Source organism: Stenella coeruleoalba, assembly GCF_951394435.1.
Source record: "Stenella coeruleoalba genome assembly, chromosome: 20".
NCBI lineage: Eukaryota > Metazoa > Chordata > Mammalia > Artiodactyla > Delphinidae > Stenella > Stenella coeruleoalba.
The window spans coordinates 18310959-18328813 of NC_137166.1; the positions used below are offsets into that span (position 1 = coordinate 18310959).

Sequence of the window (17855 nt, forward strand, 5' to 3'; positions counted from 1 at the left end):
TCCTTCAACCCTTCTCTTCCCTGTAACCTCAACCGTCCATATACTGGCTTTTCCCCATGAGCATTTTTAAATGTCCTAATCTCTCCCAACTTAAAACTGTCTCCTAACTCTATATCCTTTCTCGTTTTCTCTCCTCCCCTTCAAAACCACTAACAAGAGTTATCTACATCCACTTCTCACACACTCAGACTGCTGCCCCTGCTGCTCCATTGAAACTACTCTCTCCAAGATTGCCAGTGACCTCTGTGTTGCTAAATCTGGGGTTCAGTTGTTCAGACTTTGGCTTACTAGACTGTTCTACAGCACGTCACTTCACTTCCTCCATTTGGCTTCTGTGGCACACCATTCTTTGGTTTTCTTCCTATCTCTCTGTTCTCACCTTTACTTCTGGGCTCCTCTTCCTCTATTTGTCCCTTAAATGTTGGCATTTCCCAAGGGATTTTGGTCTTCTCTTTCACCCTCTCTACTGAAGGATTTCATTCACTTCCATGGCTTCAGTTATGATGTATATATTAAGAACGTGATAACTTAAGGTTCTTTCTCCAGATCAGATCTCTCAAGGATGACAGGCTCTCAGGCTCTGTCTTTTTTATTTGAATTAGGTTCAGGGTAATAGTCTCCCTGATTGCTTCTTCTTTGGCCATGAATTAGTTACTCCCATATATTAAGGCATTCTCCCAAGATAAGCTCCGAATCACCTAATGGACCTCTCACCTGATGTCCCACTCACCTCAAACTCACCTCCTCCTCTTCCTGCCTAAACCTACTCCTTTACTATTCCGTACCTCAGCGGAAAGCACCACCATGCATTCACCTAGTTACCCAAGGCAGACACCTGGGCCTCACCCTTGACTCACCACTTTCTGCCACACCCTCAGCTCATCACTCACAAAGTCCTCTTGATATTTCTTTTTTTTTTTTTTTTTGGCCACATTGCGCGTCTTATGGGATCTTAGTTCTCTGACCAGGATTGAACCCAGGCCCATGGCAGTGAAAGCATTGAATCCTAACCACTGGACTGCCGGGGAATTCCCTGAATATTTACCTCCTTAATACATCTCAGATCTACCCCTTTTTTCCATCTTCATTGATGCCGTGCTTGATCACTGCAGCAGCTTGCAACCTACATCTAAGCCTCATGTTCTCCTGGTCATTTTCCACACAGGCCCTAGACCTTTTCAAAATGCACATCTTCTCAAAAACCTTCATTATCATTAGAATAAAGTTATATTTCTCAGCCTGATATACTGAGAGGAGCCACCCCTGATTAATCACTCCAGCCCCGTGTCTGAGATTCAGCATTCTGGTTAATCCCCTTGTTAATGAATTAGAAGACCTATGGAACTTCACTGAGACCTTTTGCCTCTCTGACAAGGGAGCAGGCTAGCTCAGTGTTCCCCTGGAATCCTTTGCAACTCTAGCTTATAAGCATCTAGAATTCCTTTCTCTCACAATTCTCTGCTCTCAAACCACTCCTTAAAAAAGACAAAACAAATATATTGAGCATATGCCCGACCAAAATCATACAACTAATAAGAGAGAGAATGGGGATTTGAACCCAGATTGCCCAGGACATTACCTCCTGCCTATTTGTTCACAATCAAACCAACTACTGATAATCCAAGATGAAGAATGTGGAAACAGACAAACATTCATTAAGTGCTTAATATTTATGAAGTGCTTTACATAAGGCATCTCACTTCTCCATTACAACACTGTCAAATTAGCAAACTGTAGATCTGAGAAGGTAGTGTGTACAAGGTCCCACAGCTAGTAAGTGGGCTTGAATTCCCCCACCTCCACCTTATTACCTGATCCCTACCACCAATAAATAGCATTTTACAACTGAAGAAACAGGTCCAGCCCAGGGTCATACCTCTAATCAGAGGCAAAGTCAGAATTAGAATCCAGGTTTCTGAATCTGCTTGGCTGGGCCGATGCTATTTTAGTCCCTGCTTTCTGGGAGAATCGTGGAACCCTGACTTGTACCCTAGTTATAACAATTTCCTGAAAACTAGCACTACTCCTGAAGGGCTAAACTGACCTCTAGAGTTTCAACTGTTGCTCCAGGCGGTCTTCTTTGGTAGCCCTCTGCTGATACTCTGCCGATGCTGTGCTGGTGTCCACCCTGTGGTGTAGTCCTCCCCTTCCCACTTTTCCAACAACCTCTGCTCTCACTGCATCCACAAAATTAGGCACTCTGTGTCAGCACAAACCCCATTTCCTCCTACCTCCTACAGTTTTCTCATCTTCAGTAATGAGCCCCCCCACTATCTGTCCGCCTAGCTCCAAAGGTCTTTCCTTATGGTTTAGCCAGGATCAAAGCCCCTCTGCCTGTTAGTTATAAGTCCTGTTAGTTCTTTCCTAAGTGCAATCCATTTGACTCCTTCCCCCATTCTAGCCTTCCCTCCCTGGATATCATCAGCGCAAGGATGGCAGGGTTGCTTTCTCAGGCTCTGTCTTTTTGGTCTGAATCAGGTTCAGGGTAATAGCCTCCCTGGTTACTTCTTTGGCCACAAATTAACTATTCCCATTTATTAAGGCATTCTCCCAAGAATGCTTTAGCTAAGATATATCCAGAATGTCTGGATGTGGTGACATATGAAGCATGTGTGGGATTAACTGGACCATCTGGCCAACACCAGGGCCCTGAGTGGAAAAAGAATCAGAAAAGATGCTACCTAGCAAGGTGGGATATCACCACCAGGGCCCTATGATGCTGAGCAGAGGGCTGAAAGAAGGGCAGGGATCTCAGACTGCCTTTACTCCATAACTGACAGGAGCAAAAGATCTTTCCCAGAAAGGGAGTGGGAGGTAGGGTGTTTAGGCACAGAAAGAAGAAGGGCCAACAGCTAGAAATAGAGGAACATGAAGAACTGATGACATTTAGGGGAGAACTGACAGAACTTCCAAGGAATGATAGACATGAATCTATCACTCCCTTGCGTCACAGGACTGGAAAGGCCCTCAAAGCACTCAGGCAAAATTTCAATCCATTGTTTGAATAACATAAACATTTCTTCAAGGCGGTGGTATCCCTCTAGTTGAAGACTTTCAGCAATGGGAAATGCCTAACCACAGGAGATCAAGATCATGCGAAATTCAGTTACAATACATTCATTTTCAATTCAACAAATATCTACTGAGTACCTACCATGCAACAGACACTACAGGCACTGGACTGTAAGTGTGAATAATATAGACACGGTCCCTGCTCTGTGGATCTTATAATCTAATATGGAAGACAGATACTCAAATACATAAGTAGAATGGGGGAAGTAGAGGGTGCTGCTCAAACACAAGGTGAGGTACCTCATATGGAGCCGGGCATCTGGGAAGGCTTCACTGAGGAGGCAGCGTCTAGGCTGGGGCTTGAAGAGTGTGAGGCATTAGCTGAGTGCAGGGTGGAGGGACCCACGTGAGAGAACAATTGCTTAGGGCTTCCCAGCTTCCAGAGAAGTTCAGAGTGTTGCAAGAAGGTGGAGTCCAGATCCTGAAGGGCCTTTAGATTGACACTGAGGAATGTGGGTTTAATTCCGGAGGCAATGGGAAGACTGGTGAAGGGTTTTAAGCAGAAGCGCCCTCTGGCTACGCTGTGGGAGACGCTGCGGTACGGGGCGTGGCGTGAAGGAGGCCAGAATCCGGGATGAGAAGGCCTTGATGGCCCAAGGAAAATGACCAAAAACAAAGCGCTCCTCTATGACAAGACAGAAGCAAAAACAAAGGGGTAAAGTTCAGAATGCGCCCCTTCCACTCGCAAGCCGAAGGTCTCCATCCTCTCTCACCTTTGCTGGGCAGCTCGCCCTCGGTTTGCCCTAACACCGCGGAGTGTGGGCGGGGAGACGACTCCACGCCCTTCTTTCCAGATAAGAAAACTGAGGCCCAGAGTCCCGGGGTGGGGACCGAGGTGAAAAGAGAATGGAAACGGCCTCCCAAAGGAGGCTGCCCGAAGTCACGCACAATCCTTCGAGGGTCCGGCGGCCTGCCCCATTACTCCGTCAGCCGTCCCCAACCAGTCGCCTTTGCTATAGAAACAGTCCTCCCGCCCTCCTCAGCGCCTCTGTTTTGTCAATGCACCCTGGGAAATGCAGTCTATCTCTCATTATCTGCCCGAGACATGAGCCCACTCCGCGTCCTTAAAGGACTACAAGTTCCAGAAGGCTGTACGAAAACACCGGCGGGCTCTCGGGGATTTGGTCTAGCAAGAGAGACAGAAGAACCCGCGGGCGGGGCCGAAGGGAGGGGAGATGTGCCCCCACAATGGGCGACCCCTGGGCGGGGCTCGGGTCTCTATTGGCTACGGAGGCACGGAGGAGGCGGGGTCAGCGGAATGAGGCGCGGAGCTGTTCGCCGCTCCAGGTGCTGAGTCCGAGGGAGGCTCCGGAGCGAAGAGGAGCGGTCTCAGCCTTCTCTGCCGCCGCCGCCGCCGCCCCGCGTCGAGAGCCCTCCGCCTGGAAGCCGAAGCCGTGAGGAGCCCGGAGGAGCTGGATGCGCTGCCGGGCGCCGACCGCCCTTCCGCATCTCTGAGGTCGGTGCTGCTGGATTCGCTTTTGTTTTATTGAGGAAGGAATGAATTGAGGCGTTAGAGGGCCTGGGGAGTTGATGGGACCTCACCGCCCTCAAGACCATCTGTCCCGGAGAGCTGCTGACTGACCCCTCGTGTGCCTCCCTGTGGCCCCGGCACCTGAGGTCGGAGCAGCTTTGGTTAGTTTTTGTCTTATGGTGGAGGAGGCTCTTAAGCGTGAGGGGCGAGGGCTGGGGACCTACCCCACCATCTCTCTTGAGAGGGCGTTGAGAGCTTGGAGCCTCCCTCCGCCTGTGCCTGAAGTCGAGGCTGCTTGGATTATTGAGGATGGCAGGGAGTGTTCCGGGATGAAAGAATCGGAGTCAGGTGGACCCTTCCCCACACCTCGGCTGCTTGAGCTTACAAAGAGGGTCTGGATGTGATGGATGAAACCGCGGTATTCCTCCTCCTCCGCTCAGACCCTCCTGAGGAAGGGCTGTTTGGGGATGTCAGGAAGACCCTTCCTCGTACCCACCCCTCTCCCGAAGCCTAGGGTTTTGTGAAAAGGGGGGACGGGATGAAGATGGAGCCAGACGACTCTTTCCCCTCCCAGCTGGACCCGCCTAGGTTATGGGGGGGTAGGGGGAATGGGATGTGAGGGGCAAAGGCCGGGAGACCCCTCCCCACCCTGTTAGGAGTCGCCGGTACAGGAGAGCCCTGACGGATTCTCCGGGTCCTCTGCGATCTGGGCCCTGTGCCTAAGGTCGGGGTGGCCTGGGTGTGGGGTGTGCGATGGGGAAAAGTAAAAGGGATTGAAGAACCCCTCCCGACCTCTCCGCTCCCGGGCCTTATCGACTTGGCCCTCTAACTGGATCCAGGCCAGGGACCCTAAGTCGAGACGACCCTCCCCTCCCCGCCCCGCCCCACCCCGGAGACCCTGGCTGCTGAACCGCAGAGGGGAGCCAGACCTGGATGGGCACATGCTGGGCGGGACAGGCCTAGTCCCCCTCTCAAGCGCCCTGGAGCTCCAAGCAGACGCCCCCCGCGCCCATAGACCCTCGGGCTGTTCTGCTCGGCGCGGGGTGCGCCTCAGACCCCGCTGCCGAGACCTGTGTCCTGGCTATGCGGCGGCCGCTCCGGGCGCAGGGCTTTCGCGCGTGGCCCCGGCATCCGCGAGAGGACAAAGCCGCGGACGCCGCACTGGCGGGCCTGCGCCACTGGCTGGGCGGGGGGCGCGGCCAGGGGAGTGGGGGGTGGGGGAGGCTTCGGGCGCGGCGCGGGGAGCTTCTGCGGAAACGTGCCAGAAACCAGGCGGGAGACAAAGCGCGCTCGCTCCTCGCGGGCCCGCGCGAGTCGGGATGGAAAATCCCAAGGGAGGAGGCGGCTGCGCCGGGCAGGGCACTATGCCCCACACCCTTCTTCCCTGCACACCACCACCCTCGCCGGTCCAGCACCCAGGATGCCGTGTGTGCGATGGTAGCCAGGGTCCCTTCTGTGCGGCGTTCCAAGACCTGTGACCACGAGAACGTGGACAAGCCAGGGGCTCCGCCTCTCGAGGAGGGGTCCAGGGTTTAGGAGGCATGAGTGGGCCAGGGGCCGTAAGGGCATCCTGCCTGGACCCCCCAACCCTGCTCCATCAGCCGTGTTAGGTCAAATTTGGTTCCAGGATTCGAGTGTATTTGTATGTGTCACAGTGTGTTTACATGGGTGAGGGTGCGGGTCAGAGTGTGAGTGTGAATGTGTATGCCCGGGTGAGGTGCCAATGGGTGCTCCAGTGTTCATGTGTGTGTCCCTTGTGCATCTGGCCGGATGTGTGTGAAAAGAATCAATTACTGCTGGCCTTGGATGGGGGCGGGGGTGGGGCAGGGTAGTCACCCCTCCAACCCTCAAGCTGCAGTAATGACCTCGGGTCCCAGGGGATGCCCTCAGGGTGGAGGTAGCTTCAGATCATGTGCATGCAGTGTGGCGCAGAAAGTGGAATCTCACAAGTATGTGGAGCTCTCTTCAGCCCTTCTGGTGATTTGGGTCTGACCCTAATATCCTCACCAGGGTTCTGCCCTTCCCATCCCTCAGAAACCTTATCCTGCTGTAAAAGGCTGCCCTAAGGACCAGAATTCTGCCCCCCACCATCATGGGCTGACAAGTGGGGCTTGGGGAGCTCAACAGCAGAGGTGGGTGCAAGATTGTGTGGCAAGACAACTTTTGTCACTTTGGCCTCTATCTGGAAGGACCATGGGGCTGGAGTTGCTGGTCAGTGATGGTGGCCTCTCAGTAATACCAGATACACTCACGGAGAGGGCACGAACGTGACACAGATATATCACTATGGGTAGATATCCCAGGAGGATGAGGACAGCCCTCCCAGACCTGCCCACTCCCACCAAGTGACCTCAGTTTCATAGCACTTTGACAGCAAAGGTGCTGTCACCAGAGACTCCTTTCCTGTATGATGAGGGGCTAGACAGTGCCCAATGGAACCACAGGAAGAACAGTTACCAGAGCCACCATCCAGCCCAGCCCTGCCCGGTCCAGTCTCCACAAGTATCCACAGCGACCTCTGCTGGGCAGAAGTGAAACCAATTTGAAATTTGGCAACTAACACTCCCCTACGGTGTGAAAGCTCAAGGTGGGTGTGGGCATTGTTAGGTAAAAACCATTTAGGGGCTACTTGTCTGCTTTTGGAGTCCTGAGTCGATGTTCTTGTCTGCAGTTCCTTCAAGCAATGGAACTGCCACTGTTCTCGCCTATATGGAAATATTTAAAGAGGGCCTAAAGACGTTTGTTCAAGTTTTCATCCAGTTGGGGGTGGGCATCAAATTTGTTTAAGAGAAAAAAGCATGAAAAACATTCATCAAGCTCAGGGAGATTTAAGTATATTTCCTCTTTTCCTCTCCTTCTTCAATTCCTTTCTCCTTTTTCTTCCTATTCTACTTTTATCCTCCCCTCTTCCTCATTATTAGTCAAAAACACATTTTTCAAACATATGCTTTCTTTTTCTCATCAACAATACGGCCCTGAAAATGCAGATATCAAGAGTCTATTTCTAAATGCAAAGAACTGGGAAACATTGGCTCCTCCAGGCCTAATGATGGGAGCAGGGGAGATGGATGAGATGTGCTCAGTCTTAAATGCCCACCTGATGACATGTGTCTCCTCTCCTGGTGTTGCTCTGAAGTGATTTCATGCAGCCACAAACTCTTTAGAGCTCCTTAAAGGAAAAGAGATATTTAAATACCTGGTATTGTTCTTACTTTGGCATCCATGTGATTTTCATTGAACTACATGACTCAGTATCATAAAGTAAAAATAGGACTTAATCTCCTCCTTGCCTGTTTGGAAGGTGACTGCATATGCATGTTGTGTTCTGCACTGGAGAGCGAAAAGCTAAATTATCTCATAAATTGAACTACCTGCTTATCCTAATTAGAGAATGTTGCTTAACATCAGATACAGGCAATAACATTGTTTTTTAAAATTCATACGTGAATCTCTGTCTTCTAAAGCCTTTCTTCATACTCATACATTATTACTTTCACTTGAGGTTAATCAAGAATGTTTAGTCCTTGTACTGAAGCCAAACAAATTAAAAATCGGCAGATACAGGAAGTTGTGGGTAGTATTTCTGTTCTTCTTGGGCTCAGAAAAGAAAAAATCCTTGGAATTCATAGGAGAGAAGGAAAGGCCCTGAAGATTCGGTAACTCCTATGGATGGAGTTTCTGAGGAGAGGCTCCTCAGAATTTTCCAGGAGGGCTGGTTGTGTTGAAGAATCTCCGTATGCATTCAAGTGGTACACAGGCTGGGAATGAGACTGCGGCTTTTGGGATTCCTAAATCCCCACACTAATGCAGCCCTTCTGGGAAAATCCCCCAAGTGCTTCCTGCTCCCTCAGGCCGCCCAGCAGTCCCTAGGGTGTGGAGCTGTCCAAGGTCCTGGAGCACTGGCCCCAGCCCCGCCTAGTGGAAAGGGAGAATTTTAGGGCATGGAGCAGAAGCAAGCTCTGAGGACCACGGCCTCTGTGAGGATTTCCCCAAAGCTCATCACAGAATGGAACAGGAGAAAACATAGCTGTAGACGATCTACTGCATCACTTCGAATGAACCCATCAGCGATCCCTATTTAAAGAATTACAAGCTAATAATAAGAGGAAACATTTCTGAGTCAGGCTCTTCACATGTAAGGATGTATTTAATCCTCACAGTCCTTTGATGTGAGTGGTGGTGTTACTTCCACTTTCAAGATGAGGAAATGAAACTTTGAGAGGAAAGGGGTTTGTCCATGGTTATACAGGTCAGAAGGAGCAGCGTTTATGCTCCAGCCTGGATATCTTAGACTCCAGAGACTCCTCCTGACCACTATTTTTTTTCCCTACTGCTATTGTAGAAGAAAAATTGAAGTATTGTACTGTCTTCTGTAAGATTCTAACCAAATTTTAGAGTAATGGGATTGGGGACCAACTAAGATTCAGACATAAATCACAAGGAGTCCTTTCAAATTGAGCAAGGGTATTGCCACATACTTTACATCTTATCCTGACAAAGGGCTTGTTACCTGAACTTGATTACCAAAGAAGGGGAAAGGTGAGTGTATGACCCTCATGGCCAGTGGTCCAGGGTTTTTCCAGAGTGGAACAGTTTCACAGGAAGCCAAGCCTGCAAGAATAGAGAGAGAGGGGAAAAAAATGAGGATGTTGTTATTATTCAACAGAGTACATATAGAGCTAAAGAAACGGGCTTATCTTTATCCGCTAGCATCCTGTTCCAATGCTGAGGACACTTGGATATTCTTAAGAGGCTCCTTCAACCTATTCCCTCTCTCAGATTTTTCACAGCAAAGCTTCTAACACCAAAATAAAAGTTTTCACTGTTGTGAGCCTCAACTAATCTCAGGGAAACATCACATTTCCACACTCATGCCGTCACAACCAATGTTCCACCTTCATATGTGGCCACGGGAGTCCTAAAGGTGGCCAGGTTTGGAGCTTGATGTGCTTCAAGCCACATATTCTCCAGTCCTCCCAGGGTGGCAGTGTCAACTGCCCCAATCTTGCCACACACACACAGGGGGCCTGTGCCTGAGAACTCCCCATGCGGTTGCTATAGGTTTGGGTGTCTAAAGAGAGTAGAGAGAAATAGAATTGTGCTTTTTCTCCTCTCCCTAGACCTCAGTGTGCTTAACACCCAGGCAGGGGCATGGCCTTTCAAAAAACTGCTTCACATCATGCTGGGGCTCCAATCCATTTTGAGCAATTCCTTTCCCTTGTAGGTTGGGATTTTGCAAGGCTCTTGACGTATGGAGCAAAGATTGCTATTGCTTTTCCCGAGGGCATTTGGAGGCCAAGGACCAGCTCCCCATCTGGGTCCGCTCTGACTCATATGACTGCAGACAGATTTGATTGTTTTCTTATTTAGAGTCATTAATTAACTCTCCTCAGCATAAGAACAGCATGTAACAAGAGGGAGGCCCTTTGCGGGGGTCTCTAGGCAGTCATGCCTATAGCTGAGCACCAGCTCTTTTGCTAACAGGATCGGGAAATGGTTTCTAATCCTGGCTATTACCCTTCAGAAAGCTTAGATTGTCAGCACTTTAGGCTAATATGAGAAAGGAAATGAAAATGTAATTAATTGCTAAGGCTACTATAGTTATTCTGCAAAAACTGAGAGGCCCCAGGATCCCTCAAAGAACTGGATTTTCATTCATTCAACAAACATTTCTTGTTCCTGCAGTGTGCCAGACACAGAACTGGGCACAGGGAACACTACTCCAACTTGGGATAAGCACTGTCATACAAAAATTTTGACTGGAAAGAGGAAACAGCTGCAGAAACCCTGAAAACGGTGTGTGCTATAAGAGAAACTTAATAATCATAAGCCATCATCTCTTTTTTAACATGAGGAAAGAGGCTGAGGGAAGTTGAGGGTTGCCCAGTTAGCTGAGGATTAGAACCCAGGTTTTATAACTCCTAAGGTATGTTCTTTCCACTGTCCTAAACCGCTGCTATGTTTATTAAATTATCCAAAGGGCACATTTCCATTAACATAGGCTTTTATGATCCAATCCTAATGCAAAACCTAAAGTTGAAATAGAAACAGATGAAATAGGAAAAGAAGAACGCCTATTTATATCTGTTTCCAATATAATACCCATATGTGGCTATTGAGCACTTGAGATATGACTAGTCTGAACTGAGATGTGCTGTACGTATAAAATATACACCAGATTTTGAAAAATTAGTACGAAAAATAGCTCATTAATAATGTTTTGGATAAAATAAAATAACATTTTGGATACATTAGGTTAAATAAACAATATTATTAAAATTAATTTCACTTGTTTATCTTTACTTAGCTGCTCTTGTTATCAGAGGGGGCTTATAGAATCTTACAAGACAGGGGCAAGAGGAAGGAGAACAATTTTCAGATAAATCAAACAAAAGATTTACTACTAGTTAAAACATGATTGAAAACACTTGTAAGTATAAGCTCATGAATTACCTTGATGTGGGCCAAATTTTTTTGCAAATAAGGATACTGAGGAAAGATTTCAAGCCATTTATATAAGCATATGATGAATAAATAAATTAGCTAACTGAATTATGCACAGGTCTTGACCTCTGCTAATGAGTTGAGGAAGAGGATGATTAGAGGGTACTTACAACAGATGACCCAAGAGCTCTAAGTCTCTTGGACTCCACGATTCCTCGGGGAAATGAGAGCCTTGTGCTTTAGGAGAAAGATGCTGGATAGGAGTTGGACATACACGAGGTCAAAGCCACTCTGCCACCCATTGGCCTTGATCAAGTTATGCAGTCTTGAGCACTCAAAAAATGGTAGCTATGACTAAATGGGATTTCAGGTGTTCTTTAATAGAAAAGTTTCTGTTCAGAATCTCCACGGTCTTCTCTACAATTCTACTGTCTCACCCCCCATCTTTGCTTGTTCCCTGAGGAGGCTTAAAGGACAGTTGCATTTGATTGTGTCTACACCAAAACGTAGGGTCTCAGTAACTTTGGGCACACCTCAGCATCTTTCATGTTCTCCTCTGTCCCATCAACACACGTGAGGTTCTTTCTCTGGGACGATGAGGCAAGCAGCAAAACAGGCATCATTCTGTCATGTTTATCCTGAAGTTCTGCATTCTCATCTTGGTGTTTAGAGCACTTTACATGCAGTTTTACTTTAAAAATAAAGGGACATAAATAAAGAAACCATAGCCCCAGGAGAACGTGGCCATGGTCTCTTTACTGCACAGCTCTGAGGGAGCACATCATTGCTATTCTTGACCATCTTTTTTCCAAAAGTTTGCCTTCTAGATCAAAGAAATACATGTTAAGCTCAGTGAAGACTTATGTTAACAGAGCATGTTGAAACCAAACTCCTTTCTAGAGACTAGTCCCACAGGAAGTGCAGAAATCCCTGGAAGTGCTTTAGAAGGAGAGAAACATGGTCAGATATCCTGGGTCAGTGTGGTGGGTGAGTTGAAGTGGGGAAGAGCCTGGAGGTGGGATGGCCCCTGGTTCTGCTGAGAGGCCCCTGACTTCCAGGGACTTAAGTACAGGGCTAGGTTATTTGGGGATAGATTCTGGTCTTGAAATGCATTTTTCCCACCCATTCGCTCTTTTTTTAAAAAATAAATTTATTTATGGCTGCATTGGGTCTTCGTTGCTGCACACAGGCTTTCTCTAATTGCGTTGAGTGGGGGCTACTCTTTGTTGCGGTGCGCGGGCTTCTTATTGCGGTGGCTTCTCTCGTTGCGGAGAGCCGGCTCTAGGCGCGCGGGCTTCAGTAGTTATGGCTCGTGGGCTCTAGAGCGCAGGCTCAGTAGTTGTGGCACACGGGCTTAGTTGCTCCGTGGCATGTGGGATCTTCCTGGACCAGGGCTCGAACCCGTGTCCCCTGCGTTGGCAGGGGGATTCTTAACCACTGAGCCACTAGGGAAGTCCCCAATCCATTCTTTTTTTTTTTTTTGCTGTACGCGGGCCTCTCACTGTTGTAGCCTCTCCCATTGCGGAGCATAGGCTCCGGACGCGCAGGCTCAGCGGCCATGGCTCACGGGCCCAGCCGCTCCGCGGCATGTGGGATCTTCCCGGACCGGGGCACGAACCTGTGTCCCCTGCATCGGCAGGTGGACTCTCAACCACTGCGCCACCAGGGAAGCCCCATTCACTCCTTTGTTCACTCAACAGATACTGAATGGTACATAGCTAGGGTGGCGGTGTTTTGAGAAACCTTGCTCCAGAGGACCCCAGGGTCTGGCTGGGTAGAGGAGCAATGCCCACGTGAAGGGTAAACCAAGGAAGACGGGCTGATGTAATAACAGGAGGCCTATTAAGGTGGGTTGGCTATGGCGGTGGGAAAGCTGTTGATCCCAATCAGATAGAATTGACTCTGAATCTCAGCTTCATCACCAAATGTGTGGCCTTGGGCAAGTGCTTTAACCTTTCTGAGTTTCATTTTCCTCATCCGGGACAATTAAATCTACTTTTCCTGGGTTGTTATGGCCTTACATGGCAACATATAAAGAAAATTCTTAGGATTAATACTAGCTCTCCTTTACTGAGTGCTTACAGTGCACCAGGCATTGTGCTCAGCCCTTTATATGCATAAAAGAGCTACTGTTATTATCCCTATTTTATAGCTGAGGAAAGCAATGCCCAGGAACTTCAAGTAACTTGCCCAAGGTCACACAAGCAGTAAGAGGTGGGCAAGCTGACTGCAGAGCCTGCTCTTAACCACTGTGATTACTGCCTCATGGTTCAAGATCAGCAGGAACCCAATAACTTCTTTTGAAGGAGGGCAAGGTGATTTGTGGGTCAGCTTGTAGAGAGGTCTTCTGCTTGGTCTTCAAGGGTGTGTACAGGGCTTCCCTGGTGGTGCAGTGGTTAAGAATCCTCCTGCCAACGCAGGGGACAATCCCTGGTCCAGGAAGATCCCACATGCCGCGGAGCAACTAAGCCCATGCGCCACAACTACTAAGCCTGCGCTCTAGAGCCCATGCTCTGCAACAAGAGAAGCCACCGCAAGGAGAAGCCTGCGCACCGCAATGAAGAGTAGCCCCTGCTCGCTGCAACTAGAGAAAGCCCGGGGAACAGCAATGAAGACCCAACACAGCCAAAAATAAAAACAAACAAATTTATAAAGAAAAAAAAGGTGGGTACAATATGAAGAGGCTCTGAAGGGTCAGTAGGGTGGGGAAGGAAGGCAGGGAAAAGTCGTGACCAAATGAACAAGGCTGGGTATGCCAGTGGTGTATTCTGGGGACCCTGAAATGGAGAAGAGAGTTTCAGTAGGAAATAGATGTTTGGTAAGAACGGTTTAGAAAACCTGTGGCTAACAATTTTTGGCCAAAAAAAAGTTCATATGCAAAGAAAGGAATGTAAAATCTGAAACTACCAATTTGAGGTATCTCACTGAATTGGGGCATTTTGTTGCCATGTGGAACGTGCTCATCAAGCATACCCAAAGCCAGAGCTTGTGGAGGGCGTGGCCAGACAGCACAGCCATCCAGCATTCCTACCAGTGCTCTTTGCTCTTTAGAGAACATGCATGGACTTTTCTCTCATTTGGTCTTCACAAAAGCTCTAGGCAGGAGAAGGCTGGGAACTCTGCTACGAGGATGGCTGCCTGTGTCAAGCGGCAGGCAGCACGAGTTGCCAAGAGGCACAGATGCCAAGCACAGCCGCAGTGCCCAAATCCAGGCAAAAAGCTTAGGAGGGCTTTTTCTGTGAGGGAGGAGGCAGAGGCTTGCTCCTGGACTGAGACCTTTTCTCTGTGCTCCAGGAGGCAGGCAGTGTTATCCTTTGGTCTGTGATTCTCCAGCAATGTCCCTGAGTGGCTGCCTCCCAGAGTGGCTGCTGTGAGGGCCTGAGTCAGGGTCACTGCAAATCCCACAGCCCATTCCGGATGCAGCACCTATCAATCAGTGACCCCCGCCTCCCGTGCAGAGAGCTTGTTTCACAAAAGGGGATTTTTCTGGACTTGCCATCTTGAGTTTGTTCTGCAGACTGCAGGGACTAGAAACCAAACCCGTCTTCTTAGTCCGATTAGAAGGAAAATCTATCTTTTCTCAGGGCTGCAGTCACCACTGACCACCAGATTTCTCTCCATGGCTACACTTCTAATAACAATGGAAAGTAAAGGCAAGAAGGGAGAGGGACACAGATGCAGCACTTCTTCCAAGAGGCACCTGCAGTTCTGTGAAGGATGTGAGGCAGTGGGGAGGTAATATTCACAGCTCTGCAAGAGTCCCTTGATGAGTGAAGGGGGAGTTTTGATGTGCAAGATGATAGAAGATGAAAGAGACCATGGTGCTGCCCTGCGTTTTCTTTGGAAAGTCATGCGAGGGTTCCAGATGCCCTCCACAGTTCTGGAAGGATAAACTTGCCACGTGTTGGCAAGGCCACGCAGATTTTGACAAGTTGTCCAGGGATAAGTCCCTAGTGATTATAAACATAACACTAATGAGAAATGACAAACACTTGTCTTGGTAATGGAATGTTAAGGGCTCATCTGGTCATTGACCCCAGTAATGATTAATGTGTGTCCACACTCACCGAATGCGACGGAGTGGAATGGTGACTTCTGAAGAATAAAATCAAATTGAGAAATCAGAATAATAATGAAGGCATGGATGTTTGGAATGGTTGGGCACCGGCAAGTAGAGCTGTGGTTACTTCAGAGCAGCTTTCCCGCCAGGTCTCTTTTACCAGATGATTCTGACCCCAAGGCTCTGACACGCCAATTCTTAGACAGTCCCAGCACAGCATGTGGCACCTACTCTGTGTTAAGCCCTGCACCAACCACTGGAGAGACAGGAGTGAATGAGACACAGTCCCTGTCCTTAGGGGGTTAGCCAAGTCTAAAACAGAACATGGAGCACAGAGTAGGAAATGTGAAAATGAACATGGCCACTTCATGTTGTTTCCTTATAAGTGCTGCCTCACCTGTAGCCGCAGCAGGTGAGCCAAATTGGGATCTTAGAAATATTGCCAACCTTATCTCATGTCAAATCTGAGCAGCTGTGATTCCAGCTACTGATGCTGGGGTAGCAGAGTAAGGGCAATGGAAGCAGAGGCTGGTGTATTTCAGAAACTTGTTGCATACATTTGGTGAAAATGTTTTTCCTTTACATGTTTCGTTTGAAAGACCCACTCCTGAGACCCTTTGCCTGCAATTAGAGCACACTGCCACAAGGGGCACCATGAAGCAGTGTGGCCCAAGCAGCTATGCTCCTCACAGGCATAGTATGCTAAGCAAAGTATAGTTTTTCAGTTATTAACCTTCAGAAGAACATAATTTTTAATTAATCAACCATAGAAGGATTGCACATTTAATAGGGCCAAGCCATGGTAACCTATGTATAGTGAGTGGACAGTTGTGAATTCATCAACATTCATCTAACAAAATTCATGTGTGCCTACTGTATACAAAGAACAGTACAAAGTCCCTGCCCTTAGGTACTCACTCCTGTCAGGAGGACACACACAGACAGACAATTCCAGTGCAGCAAGATAAATTGTATGACGGAGGGATGAACAGAGAGCACTGGAAACACAGAAGAGGAACGACTAACTCTAACAGGGGGAATTACATACACACACACACACACACACACTTGCATGTGTTAGGTCTGGACATTAACATCTGAGTCAGAGGGTTTATACCAACTCATATAGAAGAAGAAAAGCATATGGGTCAAAATATTTTGAAACACTCTAAGGAATTGGAATCAGCCTGTTGAGTGACCTTGGATATATCATCTACATCTCTGGACCTCAGTTTCCTCATCTGGTGCTCCAAGGGCTTGACAGTAGCCATCATGACCATGTGGGTCTGGAACAGGAGGGAGATTAGAGAGATGACCTTGACTCCAGTGGCCAGGCGTGGCTTTGTCCCAGCCCCAAGGTCTCCTTGACACCTGCTTGTCTGGACCTTGATGATGTTACCTCTTGATTCTGGCTTAGATGTTCCAAGGCTTCCCAGAGGATCAGCTGAGGTGCTGGTCCCCAAGGAAATTGGTGTTTGTGAGGTGTCAGCCTTTGGTGTCTGGTGGATATGGTCTGGCTCTCCTGAGTAGCTATTTGGCCCACCACCCTCCCCAGAAGCCAGGCTGGCCCTGTCAAAGCTCTGACCACTGCATGCACTGCCCCTTCTCGCCAGCTTCTCACTGCTTCTTCTGACCTGTGGCCACTCTTAGGAAAACCTTGGCCCTGTCAGGCAGAGGATCACTGGCAGCAGCACAGCCCCACCTCTGCCTCTCAGGCCCTACAAAAGATGAAGGCTTGTGATAGTCATTTCCCAATATAAACATGTATCAAATCATCACACTGTTCACCTTAAACCTACACATGTTCTATGTGATTATTACCTCTATAAAGCTGGAAAAAGCAAAAAAAAAAAAAGACAACAATGAAGCTCCACCTGGCCTGTCTCCCTCTGGAGACCTTCCTAGGCCTTGGCAGTTTGTCCTCCCCAAGCAGCCCCACCCTGCCTTTCCCAGGCCCCAACCCTCCCCTCTCTGTGGCTGTGGCATTGCCCTCCCCAGAACTGGCACCTCTGTGTTAGGGGATACAGAGGAGCAACTATCTTGCATAACTGAAAAAAATGCCAGAGGTGCTTAAATTTAAATAAGTCATTTAAAGCTGTTAATTGCCCCACAGAGAGAGTTTTAATATAAAATACATGGGAGCAATACCTGGTTAAGACAGTAGACAAACGGAGGCCCTGAGAAAACCCTCACTGAAGTTCCATTTACAGGTCTTAAAAAGCATACACAGGGACTTCCCTGGTGGCACAGTGGTTAAGAATCCGCCTGCCAAGGCAGCAGACATGGGTTCGAGCCCTGGCCTGGGAAGATCCCACATGCCACAGAGCAACTAAGTCTGTGCGCCACAACTACTGAGCCCATGTGCCACAACTACTGAGCCCGCGCGCCTAGAGCCCGTGCTCTGCAACAAGAGAAGCCACTGCAATGAGAAGCCCATGCACTGCAACAAAGAGTAGCCCCCGCTCGCTGCAACTAGAGAAAGCCCGCACGCAGCAATGAAGACCCAACACAGCCAATAAATAAATAAATAAATAAGCATATACACACACACGCATGCGCGCGCACACATATTTTTTTGGCCATGCTGCTCTGCATGTGGGATCTTAGTTCCCCAACCAGGGATTGAACCTGTGCCCCCTGCAGTGGAAGTGCAGAGTCCTAACCACTGGGCCGCCAGGGAGTTCCAAAAAAAGCATATTTAAAAATAATTTATGTGCCCACCATATTGCAAATCAACTATACTTCAATTAAAAAAAAAAGAATATAAAAAAAATTTATGTGCCCAGGAATTTTCACGCCTGAGACTGA

At 48.5% G+C, this 17855-nt stretch overlaps 1 long non-coding RNA gene across 2 annotated transcripts in view; it reads right to left on the bottom strand.

The window, feature by feature from the left end:
- LOC307179167 overlaps positions 1–4009 on the bottom strand; it is a 59740-nt gene extending 55731 nt beyond the window's left edge. For both annotated transcript variants that reach the window (XR_013825337.1, XR_013825338.1), the window contains exon 1: positions 3313–4009. This is a non-coding gene — a long non-coding RNA (uncharacterized lncRNA). The remainder of the gene's footprint in view (positions 1–3312) is intronic.
- Positions 4010–17855: the final 13846 nt, after the last annotated feature.